We start from the raw sequence: 22,486 nt of genomic DNA, 5'->3' as shown, positions 1-22,486 counted from the left end.
CTAATAAGTTGAAAAGACAAGTTTATCATTTTTTTTTTTTTTTTTTAAATGAATTTTTATTCAGTTTTAGAGTAAGAGGTAACATTTGGGGACACGCAGGACCCCTGATCCAACAAAGGGATCGGACACACAGGTCCGGTTGCAATAGCTGTTCAAACATTGATAAATTGCAGGGAGAAGGTAACTCTTGGGGACACACAGGACCCCTGTTCAAACATACACAAACAAGAGGATCGGACCCGTAGGTCCGAATGCAATAGCTGTTCAAACATTGATACATCATAAGTAAATTGCAGGGATTTGAGGTGAAAATAGTTCACCAAGATTGAACCCTAGTGTGGGCTCTAAGAATGGGGGGGGAGGTGATACTTGTAAGTTAAATTTAATGCTCCACAGAGCAAGACAGGAAAAATTGCTGTAATATGTGATAATGGGTTTGGCCATATGGATTGAGAGTAGTCACCGTACCTAACACACACCGTACCTAGCACTCCTGGTACCTAGCACACACTGCACCCAGCACACACTGCACCCAGCACACACTGCACCCAGCACACATGGCACCCAGCACACATGGCACCCAGCACACATGGCACCTAGCACACATGGCACCTAGCACACATGGCACCCAGCACACACGGCAACCAGCACATATTGAGCCTAGCACATATTGAGCTTAGCACACATTGTACCTAGCACACACTGTACCTAGCACACACCGTACCTAGCACACATTGTACCTAGCACACATTGTACCTAGCACACACGGTACCTAGCACACACGGCACCTAGCACACACGGTACCTAGCACACATGTTACCTAGCACACAATGAGCCTAGCACACATTCAGCCTAGCACACATTGAGCCTAGCACACATTGTACCTAGCACACATTGTACCTAGCACACATTGTACCTAGCACACACCGTACCTAGCACACACCGTACCTAGCACACATTGTACCTAGCACACACTGTACCTAGCTCACATTGTACCTAGCACACATTGTACCTAGCACACACGGTACCTAGCACACACGGCACCCAGCACACACGGCACCCAGCACCCATGGCACCTAGCACACATGGCACCTAGCACACATGGCACCTAGCACACACTGTACCTAGCACACACTATACCTAGCACACACGGTACCTAGCACACACTGTACCTAACACACATTGTACCTAGCACAAATTGTACCTAGCACACACTGTACCTAGCACACACTGTACCTAGCACACATTGTACCTAGTACACATTGTACCTAGCACACACGGTACCTAGCACGCACTGTACCTAGCACACAGTATACCTAGCACACATTGTACCTAGCACACATTGTACCTAGCACACACTGTACCTAGCACACACTGTACCTAGCACACACGGTACCTAGCACACATTGTACTTAGCACACATTGAGCCTAGCATACATTGTACCTAGCACACATTGAGCCTAGCACACATTGTACCTAGCACACACTGTACCTAGCACACATTGTACCTAGCACACACTGTACTTAGCACACACTGTACCTAGCACACACTGTACCTAGCACACATTGTACCTAGCACACACTGTACCTAGCACACATTGTACCTAGTACACACGGTACCTAGCACACACTGTACCTAGCACACACTGTACCTAGCACACACTGTACCTAGCACACATTGTACCTAGCACACACTGTACCTAGCACACACGGTACCTAGCACACACGGTACCTAGCACACATTGTACCTAGCACATATTGAGCCTAGCACACATTGTACCTAGCACACATTGTACCTAGCACACATTGTACCTAGCACACACTGTACCTAGCACACACTGTGCCTAGCACACATTGTACCTAGCACACATTGTACCTAGCACACATTGTACCTAGCACACACGGTACCTAGCACACCCGGCACCTAGCACACACGGTACCTAACACACACGGTGCTTAGCACACATGGCCCCTAGCACACACGGCACCTAGCACACATGGCACCTAGCACACACGGCACCTAGCACACAGTATACCTAGCACACACTGTACCTAGCACACACTGTGCCTAGCACACACTGTGCCTAGCACACACTGTGCCTAGCACACTCCGTACCCAGCTCCCAATGTATCTAGCACACACTATACCTTTCACACATTATACCTAGCACACGCAGCACCCGGCTCACACAGTGACTAGAACACGCTGTACCTGACACACGCTGGACCTAACACACTGTACTTTGCACGCACTGTATCCAGTACACGCTCTGCCTAACACACCTTATACCCAGCATACACTGAACCCAGCACCCACTGCACCTAGCTCGCGTTGTGTCTAGCTCACGCCGTACCTAGCACATGCCGTGCCCGGCACCCGCCTTGCCTAGCACACGCAGTACCTAGCACGCAATGAAGCTAGCACACACTGAACCTAGCACATAATGTACCCAGCACACACCTCACCCAGTACACACAGGACCTAGCACTCGCTGTACCTAGCACTCATCGAACCGAGCACCCATTGAACCCAGCACACACTGTACTTAATACCCACGGTACCTAGCTCACGCTGTACCTAGCACACACCGTACCCAGCACCCACCTTACCGAGCACACGCGGTACCTAGCACGCAATGAACCTAGCACACATTATTCAACACACAAAGTACCCAGCACACAAAGTGCCTAGCATACCCAGCACCCAGCACACATAGCGCCCAGCACACACAGCACCCAGCACACACAGCACCCAGCACACACAGCACCCAGCACACACAGCACCCAGCACACACAGCACCCAGCACACACAGCACGTAATCATGCTACACTTTAATCTTGTAGAAGATGGGTGACTTAAAGCTATGTACAGTGACATACTGGGAGCAAGCCCACTGTGGAGGATACAGGGATATTAAGGGAGGTAGAACCATAAACTACTGCAATAATATCATCATAATAAAATATCTGCTATAACATATGTGCCACCATTCCTTTTGAACACAACCCTTTGGAGGCCCCCTCAAACCTCCTCATGTCATGATACATAAGAGCAGAGGTGACACCAATATATGAAAACATGATGCCTTATACCTAATCCTCAGGAATACTATAGCCCCAAAACAGCAGAGTTTATACACAAATAACTGATTACCAGATAGTTCCAACCACGTGAATTATCATGTAGGGTACACTGGGATGACAATCTCACTAATAAGGTGCATAGCTAATCATGGGTGTACCCAGACACCCAAAGGTCCCTTCATATCAAACAAAATGGGCTTTGTTGGCATACATATGCATGTATTGTCAAAAATAACAAATGTTTCAATATACTCAGGGATATAATATTGCTCACATACAGGAACTAGCTCAAAGTAGCAAAAAACAGACAGACAAAAAACTACTGATACTAAAAATGATACTAGATTGTCTATATTAACATTTTTGCCACTATTTCTTTTGAATACATCACTTTAGGGGCTCCCCTCATACCCCCTGATGATACATAAATACAAAGGTGACACTCATATCAAGCATGATACCTAGTACCTGACTGTCAGAAATACTACATCGCTAAAATAATAGGTCTAACACATTATAGCCTTTGATCAGTGTGGATATCTATAACTTAATATTATAGGCAGAAACTGGAGCTTGCTAAGATATGGTATAATGTGAGCTATATAGAGCTAAACTAAGTAGTACATCAGTGTTGTGCATATCGTGCCACAGAGTGTAAAGTTAGTTCATTAAAGAATATCTAAATGTCCATCCATGTATACCTGTACTAAGAGGCAGTACTGATCTAAAAGAGTGATCAGAGCCACCCGACAGTTCCATGTGCTGTGGAGAGTCTCTGTGATAGTACTGACCACCAGCTCCGTGTCACTCCGGTGCTCATGTGTCCGCCGATACCCTGGGGATCCAGGCAGCGGAAACTGATACAGTCACAATGAGGCTAATACGGTAGATCCAGGAGCTAGGATGGTGGAGGGCTATACATCCCATTCTCTTCAGGGGTTCGTGGATGGCATGGCTTGGAGTCTGAGGTCTCCAGATCTTCCCTGCAAGCTGCAACTCAAAGATGGCTTTTCCGCAATTCATGTGCAGTGGGTCCCCAGGGACTGTCAGTCTCTTAGGCGGATTACTTATCCGGTGTCCTCCGGTTTCCATCGCCTCAGACCTTAGTTTTTTTGAGTTTCTAGATGTCATGTTGAGGCGTGGAGCAGGCCCCAGGCTATAAGTTTTATGTACCAGCAGGGATGACGTGTCTCAGTTCTATTTTAGGTGGAAGTCGCACCTGTTTTGCGCAGCTAACACACAGCACTTGGCTCCTAGGGCACCTAGGACAGAATGATGTTGAGAAACACGGGAATCTGTAGATAGCCAGGTCAGTTTCCTTTTGGAAATGATCTCCATAGGCAGATTAGAGCCCAATTTCAAGGACTAAGGCCTTCAAGCAAGTCATGACGCACCCAGTATTTAAGGGATCGTCAGTTTAGATCTTGTTGGCCCCACGAGACTCCGGGCCATAAAGATCACTGAATGGTTTAGCAGCTGCTCCGCATCCCTCTCGTCTCACACAGATCACCTACTGGCCCAGACATAGTGCCTAGAATAGGAATTTATTGAAAGTATAACACGGAGAAAGCAGAGCTGCGGCCATGTTCCTCAAAGGCTAGCTCCGCCCCCCAAGTTTATCATTTTATCAAGTTTTTTTAGCTGTCAAATTTGATAAGAAAAACTGGATTTTAATCACCTTAAACAGGTATTTCCTAAATTATATATATGGTCTTTTGTGGCACTTACTTTAAATTTGAAATGTGCAGTAGAATATTCTGGCAAATTTCAAAGTTATACAATTTTCCCTCCCTTTGTGTCATTTGACAGCTATCAGCCAATCACAAAATGCATGTACGTATGTACTGTGCACTTTTGCACATGCTCAGTAGGAGCTGAAGCCTCAGAAAGTGTGCATAGGTAAATAAAAAAAACCAAGGCTCTATATCTGTTTAAATGGAGTGATGACAAGAATGCTAAAAATGCTCTGGTCTTTTGGGGAAGTTTTAGTCTGAAAACAGGCTACTGAAGAACCCACAGCTAGCATATGCCCTACTGCAGGTACAAGTAACTCCAACTACTGTTCCCACTCTAACAGGGACACCTATTTTACACAAATAAATTACCGTAAAGCATTTGAAACATTCTATTTTAGATGACACAGAAACTGTGTTTGAGTACAATGCTAATTTGACCCAATTATGTTGTTCTTGCGTGTGAGTAAATACTTATTTTGGAGGCATTTTATATTTTTCTGTTCAGATTTTTACTGGGCTTTTTATGCATTTTTAGCTGATTTTTGTGCAGACTTCAGTGGTTGGGCTTATGACTTAGTTATTTAGGAAACTTTTGGTGGTTTGTTTAGCGTGTCAAAGACCACAAACCAAAGTACTGAAGAAGAAAAAGCAATAACACTAGTCAGTTCAGTGATCTTTATGATTTTGACACAGTATGACTGCATTTTGCTTGATATAATGATTAACAGTAAAGAATAGTGATGCCTTGGATGCCATTTTAAACAATAATTTCTTATCATCAGTTGTGCACAAATACTTTATTACTTATAATTCTTTAATGTATATGCAATGTCTACATTGTTTATTTTTAATATGATTTCATTGCTATGGTAAACATAACACGGCAAGAGAATCTGTGTTAAAGGCTTATGATAATGTATGGTTTCCTTCTTTTTGTATCTAAGAGAAGGAATACTAAAAAGACCATTAGATAAAGTAGAGTTGCATAATCAACAAATGTATAATAAAAAGATAATGCAATAAATCTTTGGGGCCGATTCAACTAATGTCGGACGGACATGATCCGCTGTATTGACTCATGTCAGCCCAACATCGCTAAATGCTGACAGCATACGCTGTTGGCATTTAACATTGCACAAGCATTTCTGGTGAAATGCTTGTGCAATGCCGCCCCCTGCACATTTGTGGCCAATCAGCCACTAGCAGGGAGTGTTGATCATCCCGATCGGGATGATTGCAATCCGCCACCTCAGAGGCGGTGGACGAATTAAGGAGCGCCGGTCTTACAACCGCTGCTACTTAACTTATGTTTATGGCAAGTCTAAAGTCTCGCGTGGAAACAGCTGCATTTGCGGCATGTTAAATCAGCCCTTTAGGGTCTGATGATTTTAAATGTTCTCAGCATGGAAAGAAATATAATGATGACCCTTCTATAGGCTTCACTTAAAGGACATAAAACATTAAGGGCTATATTAAGAGTGGAGCGCTAACAGTTGCGAGCGAGCGAGCGAAAAGGGTTTTATCGTTGTTTTTATCTGATCGTATTACAAGTTGAAAGTAAAAGCGATCACTTGAGCGCAATTGTAATTAACGCATGTTGGGTTAGTGCTAAACAGAGTTACCTCAGAGCTCTGGTTAAAGGGACACTGAGCCCAAATTTTTCTTTGTGATTCAGATAGAGCTTGACATTTTAAGCAACTTTCTAATTTACTCCTATTATCAAATTTTCTTAATTTTCTTGGTATCTTTATTGGAAATGCAAGAATGTAAGTTTAGATGCCGGCCAATTTTTGGTGAACAACATGGGTTGTTCTTGCTGATTGGTGGATAAATTCACCCACCAATAAAAAAATGCTGTCCAGAGTTCTGAACAATAAAAAAGCTTAGATGCCTTCTTTTTCAAATAAAGTTAGCAAGAGAATGAAGAAAAATTGATAATAGGAGTAAATTAGAAAGTTGCTTAAAATTGCATGCTCTATCCGAATCGCAAAATTTTTTTTGGGTTCAGTGTCCCTTTAAACTGTTTCACAAAACAAAAAGTCTTTCAAAACACATAAAAATGCATTACAAAGTATAGTTACACTCATAAAAACACTATCTAATAAAAATTATTTTAAAAAAATCATTGCACAAAAAGAGTTATAAGTGTCATGCCGCTGCGCTCCTGAAGCCACCACCGCTCCGTTGGGCTGCAGTAGCTTCAGGCACCGGCGATGACGTCATCACCGCACAACTCTCTTCTGATGCTAGTCCGGATTCTTCCTGTGGCGTGAATACTGCCCTATGTAAGTGCCTCAGTTGCTCTCTCCTGTGCCCAAGTATAGGTGTTGTATGACTTTGTGCTGATTGCTATACTGTTGCTGAACTCTGCTTGTCTGACCACTCTGCCTGCTTAACCCCTGAACTGCTGGATTGCTATACTGTTGCTGAACTCTGCTTGTCTGACCACTCTGCCTGCTTAACCCCTGAACTGCTGGATTGCTATACTGTTGCTGAACTCTGCTTGTCTGACCACTCTGCCTGCTTAACCCCTGAACTGCTGGATTGCTATACTGTTGCTGAACTCTGCTTGTCTGACCACTCTGCCTGCTTAACCCCTGAACTGCTGGATTGCTATACTGTTGCTGAACTCTGCTTGTCTGACTACTTTGTCAGCTTAACCCCTGGACTGCTGGATTGCTATACTGTTGCTGAACTCTGCTTGTCTGGCCACTCTGCCCGCTTAACCCCTGAATTGCTGGATTGCTATATTGTTGCTGAACTCTGTTTGTCTGACCAATCTGCCTGCTTAACCCCTGAACTGCTGGATTGCTATACTGTTGCTGAACTCTGCTTGTCTGACTACTTTGTCAGCTTAACCCCTGAACTGCTGAATTGCTATACTGTTGCTGAACTCTGCTTGTCTGGCCACTATGCCTGCTTAACCCCTGAATTGCTGGATTGCTATACTGTTGCTGAACTCTGCTTGTCTGGCCACTATGCCTGCTTAACCCCTGAACTGTTGGATTGCTATACTGTTACTGAACTCTGCCTCTCTGGTCATTCTATTGGTTTACCCCTGAACTGTTATACTGCCGGATTTCCTTTTGTTCCTGACTCCTGCCTGTTCTTGGTCCTTCTATTGGTTTACCCCTGAACTGCTATACTGCTGGATTGTCTTCCTGTTGCCGCCAAGGACTACCCTACCTACTGTGAGTACTGCTTACCTCATTTTACAAACTCTCTCTGCTCTGGGATATTTCCTATCATTCCACTTGATGCCGGGATAAGAAGACTACTGGCCAAGTTTGGTCTGATAGAGGAATATCCCACGAGCATTACAATAAGTGCTCAAGAGTAAGTGCTCTGTTAACAGTTATACTACAGCTGATTTCCGGCTGCAAGTTGAAAATTAAATTTAAAAAAGTCAGTCAGCATCAACAGTACTGAGGTAATGCTTTGCCTTTGCTGTAATCTCATGAAATTTCACTGAAATCTCATGAGATTTCACTGAAATCTCATGAGATTTCCTAGAACTTAGTTAAACTGAATAGGAAAATAACATGTCTGTGAATGCACATGCCAGATGCACACTCCCTTGCAAGTCCTGGGATAAGCAGTCTGACTGGCTGCTTAAAGTCTCTTTACAGTGGGGTGTGAATATGAAATTTAAAGGTCAAATATCTTCCTTTTTTAGGTTAGCGCACTTGAGAATATGCAATCAGGTTTGGTCGAGAGTAGGGTGTTTTCCCCCCACTTTTTTTGTTCCATTGACTTCTATGTGGGAATAGGTTATCGCACGCAATATTCTAAATTCGCTTTTTATGCTCGTCGGGTTAGCGCACAAGTGAAAACTGTTTGCTTTCAACTTTTAATATGAGCGCTAACCAACGCTCTCAAAAGCTTAGTTCTAATGCTCGAGCTGGAGCGTTAAATAGCACTCCACTTGCAATCTGGCCCAAAATGTATCATTTTAGCAGATGAAACATTATTGCAATATATTTCAATTTATTTTGCTTGTTCTACTTTCTCCCAGGGAGGCTTTTGTTTACTTCCCTCTCCCCCTAAACGTCTATGCAGTACATTGCTGTTAAAAGGTGAGTTATCAGTTTTACATGAACATTCATGATAGGAAAATCATTCCTTGTAATAGCAGTGGGCATACAAGTTAAGTTATGTGTGAATATCACTGTGAATCTATAAATATATATTTGTATTTAGCTATTAGATGAAAAATAGAAAGGAATAGATATCATGTTGATCTGTTTAAATACCTGTTAAATAAGTTATTACTAAGTAACTAAGTTGAATCAGTGCTAAACCACCTTAAAGGGACATTATACACTCATTTTTTCTTTGCATATATGTTTTGTAGATGATCTATTTATATAGCCCATAAAGTTTGATTTTCTAAAAAATTTATATTGTTGCTTATTTTTTAAAAAAAATTGCTGTGATTTTCTGACTCCTAACCAAGCCCCAAAGTTTGATGTGAATACTGTCAGCTACCTTCTCCAGCTTGCTCCTGTTTGTATAAAGGGTCTTTTCATATGTAAAAGAAGGGGGGGGGGGGTCTTATTTCCCACTTGCAGTGGTCTTTCCAACTTCCTTTTCAACAGAGCTAAACTGAGAGCTTCTAAGTAAGTCTTTAAACCGTTTTATACTGGATTTTTATATCAGTATCTGTGCATCTTATTCTTTATAGTAGTGTCTATTACATGCAGTTATATGAAAATGAGTGTATACTGTCCCTTTAAGGGAAGAGAAGAGGGCAGGCTGCCTCAGTCTCCTGCACATGTGTAAACAGAGTTCATGCTATATCTGTATATTAGTTTGTGATTGGTTAGCAATGATTCTTTTCTTGTGGGGGACAGGAAAATCAGTGAAAAGTGAAAACAAAAAATATACTCATTTGACAAAATAAAGCAGTGGTTTACATTGCAACATTATTTTACTATATGAAGGTTTATAATCATGTAGTTTACAATTTGTGTTTAATGTCCCTTTAATGATCTAGCTAAAGGGAATTCCCAGCTAGTTGTGAGCTTACCTCAACAGAAAGTAATGCAGCTCACAAAAATGCAGATTCTCGCAGGGGATAGCTAATGTAATAGGGAGCACCCGACACTGATAACATTTTTCTGATTCACATACAAATCATATTATGCTGTTTTTACTGTAATTTACCCAGCATCCATTTCTGTTTTTGCATACGTCTTTTGTCTTCACTTTAATAAGTGAAATGCATATTTTGAAACAAACTCACCAGCCTACATTCAACAAGATGAAACTGTGAGACCTATAGGCATATAGGCCTAGATCATTCCAATACCAAATGCAAGGAAACCTGATATGCACCCAAGGAATACCCATGTTTAACCCATTTTTTATTATATGTGTGTGTGTGTATATGTATTATGTATACCTGTGAGAGCTTGACAGTTAACCACCTTGTCATATACACTTTAAAACAGCGTGAAGACCATTTTTTATTTTAAAAATAGAAATAATTGAAATAGTTTTGTTCTTCACTCATTAAACCTGTTATTTGTATTTATAGATAGATAGACAGATAGACAGGCAGATAGATAAATAAATATCCATATAGAAATATAGATATAGAGCTATAGTGATATATATTTAGAATAAAAATATTTTCTTGTGAGTGAAAAACAATCGGCTAGATTACGGGTTTTTGTCGGTAAGGCTTGCGGATCTAACAAGCCTTTTTTTCCACCACTCCCTTAAGACAACGCTGGTATTACAGGTTTTTTTAAACCTGGCGTTAGCCGCAAAAAGGTGAGCGTAGAGCAGAATTTAGTTCCACATCTCACATCAATACCAGCGCTGCTTACGGTAGCGGTAAGCTGGCTAAACGTGCTCGTGCACGATTTCCCCATAGGAAACAATGGGGCTGAGCTGGCTGGAAAAAACCTAACACCTGCAAAAAAGCAGCGTCCAGCTCCTAACGCAGCCCCATTGTTTCCTATGGGGAAATGAATTTTATGTCTGCACCTAACAACCTAACATGAACCCTGAGTCTAAACACCCCTAATATTACACTTATTAACCCCTAATCTGCCGCACTCGCTATCGCTGACACCTACATTATTTTATTAACCCCTAATCTGCAGTTCTGGACACCGCCGCCACCTACATTATCCCTATGAACCCCTAATCTACTGCCCCCAACATCGCCTACACCAACATTATATTTATTAACCCCTAAACTGCCCCCCCCAACGTCGCCGCAACTATATTAAATGTATTAACCCCTAATCTGCCGACCCCAACGTCGCCGCTACTATAATAAATTTATTAACCCCTTAGCCTAAGTCTAACCCTAACCCTAACACCCCCTAACTTAAATATAATTTAAATTAAACAAAATAAATTTAACATAATTAAATAAATTAATCCTATTTAAAACTAAATACTTACCTATAAAGTAAACCCTAAGCTAGCTACAATATAACTAATAGTTACATTGTAGCTAGCTTAGGGTTTATATTTATTTTACAGGCAACTTTGTATTTATTTTACCTAGGTACAATAGTTATTAAATAGTTATTAACTATTTAATAACTACCTAGCTAAAATAAATACAAAATTACCTGTAAAATAAATCCTAACCTAAGTTACAGTTACACCTAACACTACACTATCATTAAATAAATTACCTAAACTACCTACAATTAATTACAATTAAATTAAATAAACTAAATTACGAAAAAAAACACTAAATTACAGAAAAAAAAGAATTACAAGAATTTTAAACTAATTACACCTAATCTAATCTTCCTAATAAAATAAAAAAGCCCCCCAAAATAATAAAATTCACTACCCTATACTAAATTACAAATAGCCCTTAAAAGGGCCTTTTGCGGGGCATTGCCCCAAAGTAATCAGCTCTTTCACCTGTAATAAAAATACAATATCCCCCCAACATTAAAACCCACCACCCACACACCCAACCCTACTCTAAAACCCACCCAATCCCCCCTTAAAAAAACCTAACACTACCCCCCTGAAGATCTCCCTACCTTGAGCAAAAAGGTGAGCGTAGAGCAGAATTTAGCTCCACATCTCACCTCAATACCAGCGCTGCTTACAGTAGCGGTAAGCTGGCTAAACGTGCTCGTGCACGATTTCCCCATAGGAAACAATGGGGCTGAGCTGGCTGAAAAAAAACCTAACACCTGCAAAAAAGCAGCGTCCAGCTCCTAACGCAGCCCCATTGATTCCTATGGGGAAATGAATTTTATGTCTGCACCTAACACCCTAACATGAACCCTGAGTCTAAACACCCCTAATATTACACTTATTAACCCCTAATCTGCCGCCCCCGCTATCACTGACACCTACATTATATTATTAACCCCTAATCTGCCGCTCCGGACACCGCCACCACCTACATTATCCCTATGAACCCCTAATCTACTGCCCCCAACATCGCCGACACCTACATTATATTTATTAACCCCTAATCTGCCCCCCCAACGTCGCCGCAACTATATTAAATTTATTAATCCCTAATCTTCCGACCCCAATGTCGCCACTACTATAATAAATTTATTAAACCCTAAACCTAAGTCTAACCCTAACCCTAACACCCCCCTAACTTAAATATAATTTAAATTAAACAAAATAAATTTAACATAATTAAATAAATTAATCCTATTTAAAACTAAATACTTACTTATAAAATAAACCCTAAGCTAGCTACAATATAACTAATAGTTACATTGTAGCTATCTTAGGATTCATATTTATTTTACAGGCAACTTTGTATTTATTTTACCTAGGTACAATAGTTATTAAATAGTTATTTAATAACTACCTAGCTAAAATAAATACAAAATTACCTGTAAAATAAATCCTAACCTAAGTTACAATTACACCTAACACTAAATTTAAATAAAATAAATTAAATTACGAAAAAAAAACTAAATTACAGAAAAAAAAGAATTACAAGAATTTTAAACTAATTACACCTAATCTAATCTTCCTAATAAAATAAAAAAGCCCCCCAAAATAATAAAAATTCACTACCCTATACTAAATTACAAATAGCCCTTAAAAGGGCCTTTTGCGGAGCATTGCCCCAAAGTAATCAGCTCTTTCACCTGTAAAAAAAATACAATATCCCCCCAACATTAAAACCCACCACCCACACACCCAACCCTACTCTAAAACCCACTCAATCCCCCCTTAAAAAAACCTAACACTCTACCCCCCTGAAGATCTCCAAGAGGTACCGTCATTTAGGGCTATTTGTAATTTAGTATAAGGTAGGGATTTTTATTATTTGGGGGGCTTTTTTATTTTATTAGGGGGATTAGATTAGGTGTAATTAGTTTAAAAAACTTATAATTATTTTATTATTTTCTGTAATTTAGTGTTTGTTTGTTTTTTGTACTTTAGTTTAATTTATTTAATTGTAATTAACTTAATTTAATGTAGGGAATTAATTTAATTATAGTGTAGTGTTAGGTGTAATTGTAACTTAGGTTAGGTTTTATTTTACAGGTACTTTTGTATTTATTTTAGCTAGGTAGCTATTAAATAGTTAATAACTATTTAATAACTATAGTACCTAGTTAAAATAAATACAAACTTGCCTGTGAAATAAAACTAAAACATAAGCTAAATACAATGTAACTATTAGTTATATTGTAGCTATCTTATGGTTTATTTTATAGGTAAGTATTAAGTTTTAAATAGGAATTTTTTAGTTAATTGTCATAATTTTATTTAGATTTATTTAAATTATATTTAAGTTAGGGGGTGTTAGGGTTAGATTTAGGGGTTAATACATTTAATATAGTGGCGGCGATGTTGGGGGTGGCAGATTAGGGGTTAATAAATGTAGGTAGGTGGCGGCGATGTTAGGGACGGCAGATTAGGGGTTAATAAAATTTAACTAGTGTTTGCGATGCGGGAGTACCGTGGTTTAGGGGTTAATAACTTTATTATAGTGGCTGCGAAGTTGTGGGCGGCAGATTAAGGGTTAATAAGTGTAGTTAGGTTGTGGCGACATTGGGGGCGGCAGATTAGGGGTTAATAAATATAATGTAGGTTGCGGCGATGTTGGGGCAGCAGATTAGGGGTTCATAAGTTTAATGTAGGTGGCGGCGGTGTCCGAATCGGCAGATTAGGGGTTAATAATATAATGCAGGTGTTAGCGATAGCGGGGCGGCAGATTAGGGGTTAATAAGTGTAAGATTAGGGGTGTTTAGACTCAGGGTTCATGTTAGGGTGTTAGGTGTAGACATAACTTTTATTTCCCCATAGCAATCAATGGGGCTGCGTTAGGAGCTGAACGCTGCTTTTTTGCAGGTGTTAGATTTTTTTTCAGCCGGCTCTGCCCCATTGATTCCTATGGGGAAATCGTGTATAAGCACGTTTAGCCAGCTCACCGCTACCGTAAGCAGCGCTAGTATTAAGGTGAGATGTGCAGCAAAATTTTGCTCTCCACTCACTTTTCTGCGGCTAACGCCGGATTTAATAAAACCCGTGATACCAGCGTTGTCTGTAGGCTAGCGGTGAGGGAAAACTGCTCGTTAGCCACGCACAGCTTTACAGACAAAACTCGTAATCTAGGTGTAAGTTTGTTTATTGATCTGGTCTCAGTTTAATTAATAGACAAATCAGAACTAAAAGGATTCAGGTTTTATATATATTATCCTTTGCGAATGATATAATTCAGAGTGTTATTAAATTGCACACATTGTCCCTGCAATGTTGGTAACCGCTATTAAATAAATATTGAGTTACATTATCAGAATGATATAGAGGTTCCATAATATTTATTGTGTCTAAACACGTAATACACTTTGCGGGTACCCTACTGAAATAATAATAAAAATAATAATAAGGATAATATTCACAACAGATCCCTTTGCTAGATTTTTAATAATCAACAAGCCAGATAGTGTTTTTTGGGAGAAATTGAGAACAAAACTCATTAAATTTAATGGGGAAAAAATTATAGTGGCAGGAGATTTTAACATGGTCCCTAGTTCAAGATTAGATACATTTTCATCTACACAGAACAACCCTGGAGCCAGAAACAATAAAATATATAGCTGTTTTACACAGGATTTAAAATTACAACATATTTGGCGTATATAAAATCCAGACAAAAAAGTCTATACATGTGAATCCATGACTTATGGGTCATTCTCATGGATAGATATTTTCCTGGTAACAGATCATTTATCAGGAAATTATATAAAAGCAGATATTAAAGAAAGATGAATCTCTGACCATGCAGTGATTTCCCTACAATTCCAGTGCCACCCATATGCTTTGCCTAGGTTCTCAGGTTTCGATTTCCCTAGATAGTTGACAGATAATTTACATTTTAAAAATTGACTAAAAGAGAAGTGGATGGAATGCTCTTATAATAACAGGGATGCTGTAAACAAACCTGAGATTTTTTGGGAAACCTTTAAAGCCTTCATCAGAGGGGAAATTCTCGCCTATCTTTGTAAATGGAAATTTTTTTTTTCAAGCAAGGGACATACAGCTTGCAAAGCAGGTTAAAAATAGTTATGAATCATATCTATTTTGGCAGTCAGAGATAATGGCAAGAGAATAAATGACCAGAAGGTAATTAGAGAGTGCTTTTTTAAGTACTAAAATACTTTAAAGGAATTTATACTAAAAGGGAGGTAAACTCAAAAAATAAGGAGGTATTTTGGAATAAATGTACCACCCCTATATTAAACTCACAAGAACTCTTAGAATTAAATACCCCCATTTCCTTAGAAGAAGTTTTAACACCTATACAATCAGCCAAAGGGGGTAAATCACCAGGACCTGACTTTATTCCAGCTGGATTATATAAGAGTTTAAAAGAAGATATAGCACCAGCCCTAGTTAACCTTTTTAATCAACATTTTACTGTGGGAAAAAATTAACCCGAAATATTTCACAGCTTACACAATCACGTTGATTCTTAAAAAAAATGAAGACCCTGAAAACAGGGTCGACTCCAAGGGGGGGGGGGCATTGGGGGGCAATGCCCACCCAAATGGAATGCTGTGCCCCCTCAAAAAATATTGATATGATCATATGCTTTAAAAATAATAAATAAAATAATGAATTGCTATGTAATGCTGCATGCTGGGGGCGAGTTAGCTGCCGAACTGTGAGGTCGCATCACGCATCTGAAAGGAGCTCTGTGTCTTAACCTCTTATTTGGAATTGGAAGTTAATTAGAGACTTTTTGGACTTGTCTTTAACCCTATTAATTTTACCTAACTATCGTGAGTTACTCATTTTCTAAAACAATAGACCATGATAAGAATATGATTTGTATCATATAAATATATGTCTATAAATGGCTACTGGCTTCTATGGATGCCTCAAAAGTCCACTGTGATCTTAGGCTGGGCCTAAGATCACAGTGCACTTTTGAGGCATCCATAGAAGTCGGTAGCCATTTATAGACATATATTTATAAGATATAATCATATTCTTATAGGTTCACAGCACATAGGTTGTATTAAGTAGCTTGATATCCATTAGTTATTGCAAAACAGGTATAGCTAAATCTAATCTACAAAATAACTAGTACCTGAAAACCTAGTGTTCTCACTGCTATTGCAAACAAAGGGGCTAATTGCATTGGGGGGTTTGGGGTGCATGGCTGTTTATGGGACATGATTGAGATTTGAGAATGAGTTTAAGGGTTTTGGATCATGGTGATTAAGGGGTGAATTGTTTTTAAGGAGCTATTGCACTGGGGCTCTCAAGTTTAATGGCTCTGTTTTAGTGCACTGCATAGGATTTAGACTTCATTCTTTTACCTAGTGATTTAGCACATATTCTCCAAATGTTAATAGTGGTGGATAACCCATCCATAAGCTACACTTCCCTGCAGAATATGTAGGTCTGCTCTTATTTGGCTCTCATACATAATTTGTAAATTTGTGCCCCCTCGTGAAAAAAAAATGCCCCCCATTTCATTAGTTCTGGAGCTGACCCTGCCTGAAAATATAACATCCTATAGGCCCATTTCACTTCTTAATCATGACTATAAAATCTTAATGTCTTTTTCGGCTGATAGAATTAAAAAGCATCTTGGTTCTTTAATCCATAAGGACCAAGTGAGATTCATTAAAGGATTACTTTCTGTTATAATTTTTAAGCTAAACAACTAACATATTAAAGTTAATAAACATTAATTAAAACCTACTGACCTATATTTTCTCCAAAACAAAGTTTCATAACGTTCTAAAAGTTATATCTTTTATTCACCGATGATGTCACGTTATGCTGCCCACTATTTTCAGCACTGAGTGTTCAAAATACTTAAACCAATAACTTTGTGTTTAAAGCGCCATTTTGAAACCTAGGTATTGTAAACGGATTGGTACAGAGCAAAGGATACCCACGGAGTGGGTTTGGAAAACAATTAAATTTGCAGGCAAGATTTCTGATAAACGGTAGAGATATGTTAATGAAATGCTATTGATAAAAAGCGTATTTGGGGTAGTTAGTTAGTAACAGGCATAGAAAATATTTACTTACAGTGGCCCTTTAAGGGTAGAAATAGTTCTAAGATAATTCACAGGGTACTTACTATTCTCGAGCACTATTGGAATAAAGGGGGTGAGAATAGGAGGACGAATAGACCTGATCTAGCAATATTATCGGTCAATGCAGAGAAGGCATTCGACCTAAGTAGCTGGGATCACCTTTTTACAGCGCTGGAATGATTTGGGAACCAGGGGAATTTCTTAAACTTAATACAATTGTTCTATCAGAAACCTTTCTCTAACCTGAAAATAAATAATTGCCTTACTAAAAATTTGATCTTGGAAAAAGGGACATGACAGGGGTGCCTACTATCACCTCTCCTCTTTAATATCTCATTAGAACCCTTTGCAATCCTTCTAAGACAGGAGATGGTGGGCATCCTTGTCGGACAATATAAATCTGTATTGACTTTTTTTGCAGATGATCTTTTATTATTTCTAAGCAATACAGAGCTTTCTATCAACCAGTTTCTAGTGCTTGGGGACCTATTTGGATCAATCTCCAAATACAAAATTAATCCCGATAAATCAGAGCTTCTGTGGATTACATCACCTAGACTAAAAGATTATCAATGTCTCTTTAAAGTAGTTGACACAATTAATTATATTGGTATCAAGATATGCAAAGATCCAGCTAGGTAGTATAACCTAAACTTTTTTCCTTTCGTTAAATTAAATGAGGATTTACAAAGATGGATGCATTTACCAATCTCTTTTTCAGCTAGAATAGCATTGATTAAAACCCTACTTTTTCCCCAACTACAAAATCTGCCATTCATTATCCTTACCAAAGACATCTTAAATTTTAATAAAGCGGCAGCAAGATTTATCTGGCAACAGAAAAGAATAGGGCTCTCCTCTTTAAATTTAAGCCTACATAGCTTTGCTGGAGGCCTAGTTCTTTCTAATTTAAAATATTATAATCTTTTGGCCTTAGTGAAAGTCGTATTGGATTGGATTACTGAAAAAGAATATGTGACTAATATAGAACTTGAATCTAAAATTTTGGCAACATTCTCATTAAAAGCAATCTATATAACGCCAGCACAAGTAGGTAAATGGTCACCAAATAATATATCAAATTGTACCAGATGTAATTATATACAGGCTGATTTATTACATTGTTTCTGGCGCTATCCTAAAATTAGGCAATACTGGCATAAAATTAACTGCTGGTTAAATAGGGCCCTGGATAAGGATTTTTATATTGCTATGAAAACTTTTTCTTTCTATGTCCAGTAGAAAGGCAAAGAAACTATTAGTTGATTAACACAGTTACATTGGTAGGTAGAAACCTTATTCTAGCAAATTGGAAAGCTAAACAGCCCCCCCCCCCCCTTTCGAGGATTTCAAGTGAAACTATAGATCTAATAATTATGGAACATTACCACCTAGCCTCTACTTCAGCAAGTTCTAGCAAGTGGACAGGTCCGATTAAGACTTATCTGGTAGAATTGCAGTTACAATTAATTGCATCACTTAGTAGTGAAATTAAAACATGTACAGTATCTAGGCGGAAGGAACAATATGGATAAAACAATGTAGCTACATATTTTATGTGTGATTTGAGTGTTTATGTGATTTATCTATAGGATCACTATATTTTTTCATTTTGCCGTGTGTGGCGCTCAACATCCATTCTGTATATTTGTACCCATTGTTGATTATAAATAAATAATACAATTAAAAAAAAACCCCATTCTCTAATACCATGAACTTGTATTATCAATTTCCCACTAATCCTAGTATAATCCAGCGATATATAGCACACCCTGAGCTATCAATAGCGTTCAACTTGTAATCTGGGCCTTAGGGGCCTATTTATTAATGTGCGAGCGGACATGATCCGATATTGCGGATCATGTCCACTGAACATCGATAAATGCCGACAGCATAAGCTCTCGGCATTTATCATTGCACCAGCAGTTCTGGTGAACTGCTGGTGCAATGCCGCCACCTGCAGATTTGCAGACAATCAGCTGCTAGCAGGGGGTGTCAATCAACCCAGGCGGACAGGTTATGGAGCAGCGCATTTAGACCGCTGCTTCATAACTTCTGTTTCTGGCGAGCCTGAAGCCATGCGGAGCTTGATAAATATGCCCCATTGTGTCTACATTTTACAGCATATCAGTCCCCTATTTACTTTTTTTGACAAATATTACACCTACCACTTGCGGAGAAAAATCTTCTGATAACTGCCAATACAGGAGTCTTCACAAGTTAATATGTGTTAAGAAAATATATAAACTGATACTGTTAAAGGGTCATTACATGCAGTAGAATCATCAAGTGCATAATAAAAAGACACTGCAAGAAAGAGCATGCAGTTTTAAGACACTTTCCAATTTACTTCCATTATTAAATTTTGCACAGTCTTTTTATATTCGCACTTTCTGGGGAACAAGCTCACAAGGTGTATGTATAGGTGTAGGCCACAAAATGAGAGAAAAAAATAATTTGTCAGAAACAAATCTACTGCTTATTTGAAATTCAGAGTAGGTGTTAAATCATTGTCTTTTTATTCTGCACTTGTTAATTATGGAATTATACTACATTGAGTGGCCCTTTCATTTTTTTTTCAATTTGCCAGGCCCCTATATCAAGTGACAGCCATCAGCCAATCACTGGTGCCTCAGTAAGTATGTAATAATTTGATAATGGAAGTAAATTGGAAAGTCTCTTAAAACTGCATTATTTATCTGAATCATGTTTAATTTTGACTTTAGTGTCCCTTTTTTATGTGAATGCATTCTTGAAATATATTACTATTGCTTAAGCAGTGAACAAGTGCTGTCCAAGCACGAAACATGTCTGCTGCAGGATCCCAGCAGTCTTTATTCACTGAGTAATAGCAGTAATTACTGTGTCAGCGTGGATTTTTTGTACCACGCTATTGCCTGTTTTTATATTTGACTATTTTTGTATAATAAAGCTCCTTAACTTTTTATCCGGGAAGTGCCTGAGTCTTCAATGTTACTTATCTATTAACTGGCACTGTGAGGCGAGCAGTACTTACTCAGCAGCATATCCGGGATATTCAGATGACGTCATCCCCCCTGAAGCTCCAGTGTGCCGTGACAGCGTGTGTGGAGGGTAAGGCGGAGCGCGACGCTGCAAACACTGTAGTGTATATATATATATATACTATAATCGCATTTTTAATGCGTCCGTCGGTGTTGCCAATTGCGCACGCATCCTCAAAGGACTGTTGGCTGTGCAAGGCAGCGTAGGCAAACCCAAAGCCTTAAAAAAAGTTTCTGTTTCTTTTACATATAGTGTATGCATATATATATATATATATATATATATATATATATATATATATATAGTGCAAAAAGAGGAAGGCACTCACTGGATTTGACAAAGGGAATTTATTGATTCATTTAACATAATGTAACGTTTGGGGTGTTATCCCCGTTTTCAAACTTCCTCTTTTTGGACTGTTGGTTGTTTCTGAAGTGCACCCCGGTCTGGATTCCGTGAGTGCTAGGCCATATTACAGAAGTTATATATATATTTTTTCTAGTAAAGTCAGGACTAACATGTAAATGAAAGTGTGTAAAACTATCATAACTATCATAAAAATAGTGTGTGTTATATACTATTTATCATTTGTCAAAATGCTTTTAATTTATATGTGAAGCAATTTGTCTATATACAGGATTCTTGTTAGTATTCCTTTAAACATTTTAGCCAATCATGTTTGGTTTGTTCCTTTAAAAGGCATCAGCTGTACCTGGGTGTTAGGCTATGACTACAGCTTGTTAGCCGAAATGCGTAAGCCCCTCCAGGCTACACTGTTTCCTGTTACCTTGTTGATGATGGTGGATGTTGCATCATCCTAACTACTTTTAATATCTCCAATAAAGTGAATGTTTTACCTGCACTTTGGCGGACTTCCTCTGTTTTGTTCTAATCACTCCAACCAGTACCGCCGCAGTTGTGGCGTGAAAGCAAGGAAACCCCAAGACTCGTTGTATGACATCACTGTCTGATCTTGTGGAATGCCGCATTGGAAGCATAGCAGTGGAGAGACCCAATGTTCGAGTAAGAGACAGAGCTGGTGGTAAATTGATCCCGCAGCAGTTGTATGAGTCTCCTCGTCCCAGACGGAAGGTCCCTGCTTGAGTTCCTGGGTGAGCTTTTGACAGTGTCACAAGATGAATTTGTGAGTAACACTTGTTATACTTACGGAGCGCTAATCCGCACTTAAGACTTTATATGCAAGTGTTGAGTCCTGGGTTATTGTTTTACAGGCTCAAACTTTTGAACTTCCTCCATTGGGTGTTTTCTGGTTACACCACTCTCAAGTGTGTTTGTCTTTCCTTATTCCCTGCCTACATGCCAACATGGATGATCCACCCAAACAGTTATATTCACTTATGTCTATGGCAGCATGATCAGACACAGGCAGTGAGCTGGACTACATTTTTTCTGAGGATAAAAATAACTTTTCACTGAGTGCTTTGCTTGATAATATGGAAATTTTACTCATTAAAGAAGCAAAAACTCAGTGGGACATTTGGACATTTGAGCAATACATGGCCATAAAAATGGTACCAAGGGGACTAAGAATTTTTAAGTTTCCTACTTTTGAAGTAGATGATAAAGAATTTAGAGACTCTTGGAATGATGTATTAACCGAATGTTCTTTACGCCTCATGATTTTGTTATTGAATTATAAAAAAGGTTTGCTTGTCAAAATAAGAGGAGAAATAGATGAGTTACAGACTGAAATGAACAATAGGAGTAAAGAAACTGATTATTCTAGTTTTGACATTGTGTTACATACCACACTATCACATCTTAAATCACAGATTATGGAAACTAAACATTCCAAATACATCAGAGATAGAACTGACTATACTACACAGCAGGTTTATATCTGGAATAAAAAGGAAAGATCATTTTTAAGAACCACTCAAAATAAATATGGGCGCAGAAATAGAGGCAGGCGCAATAGGAGACGTAGCCAACAAGAAAATAAAAAAGTCACATTTTCAGATAGTGATGTTGATTCCTCCGATGACACGCATAGGTCTAGTGGGGAGGAAAGTGCATCTGGCATATTACAAAATGCAGCTCCTGTTGCAAATGCCCTAGTAGTTAGACCTAAAGAAAAACAACCAATGCCCCAAA

The sequence above is a fragment of the Bombina bombina genome, chromosome 5 (genome assembly GCF_027579735.1).
Source record: "Bombina bombina isolate aBomBom1 chromosome 5, aBomBom1.pri, whole genome shotgun sequence".
Taxonomy (NCBI): domain Eukaryota; kingdom Metazoa; phylum Chordata; class Amphibia; order Anura; family Bombinatoridae; genus Bombina; species Bombina bombina.
The sequence above is the reverse complement of the archived record's forward strand: the minus strand, read 5'-3'. Positions refer to the sequence as shown.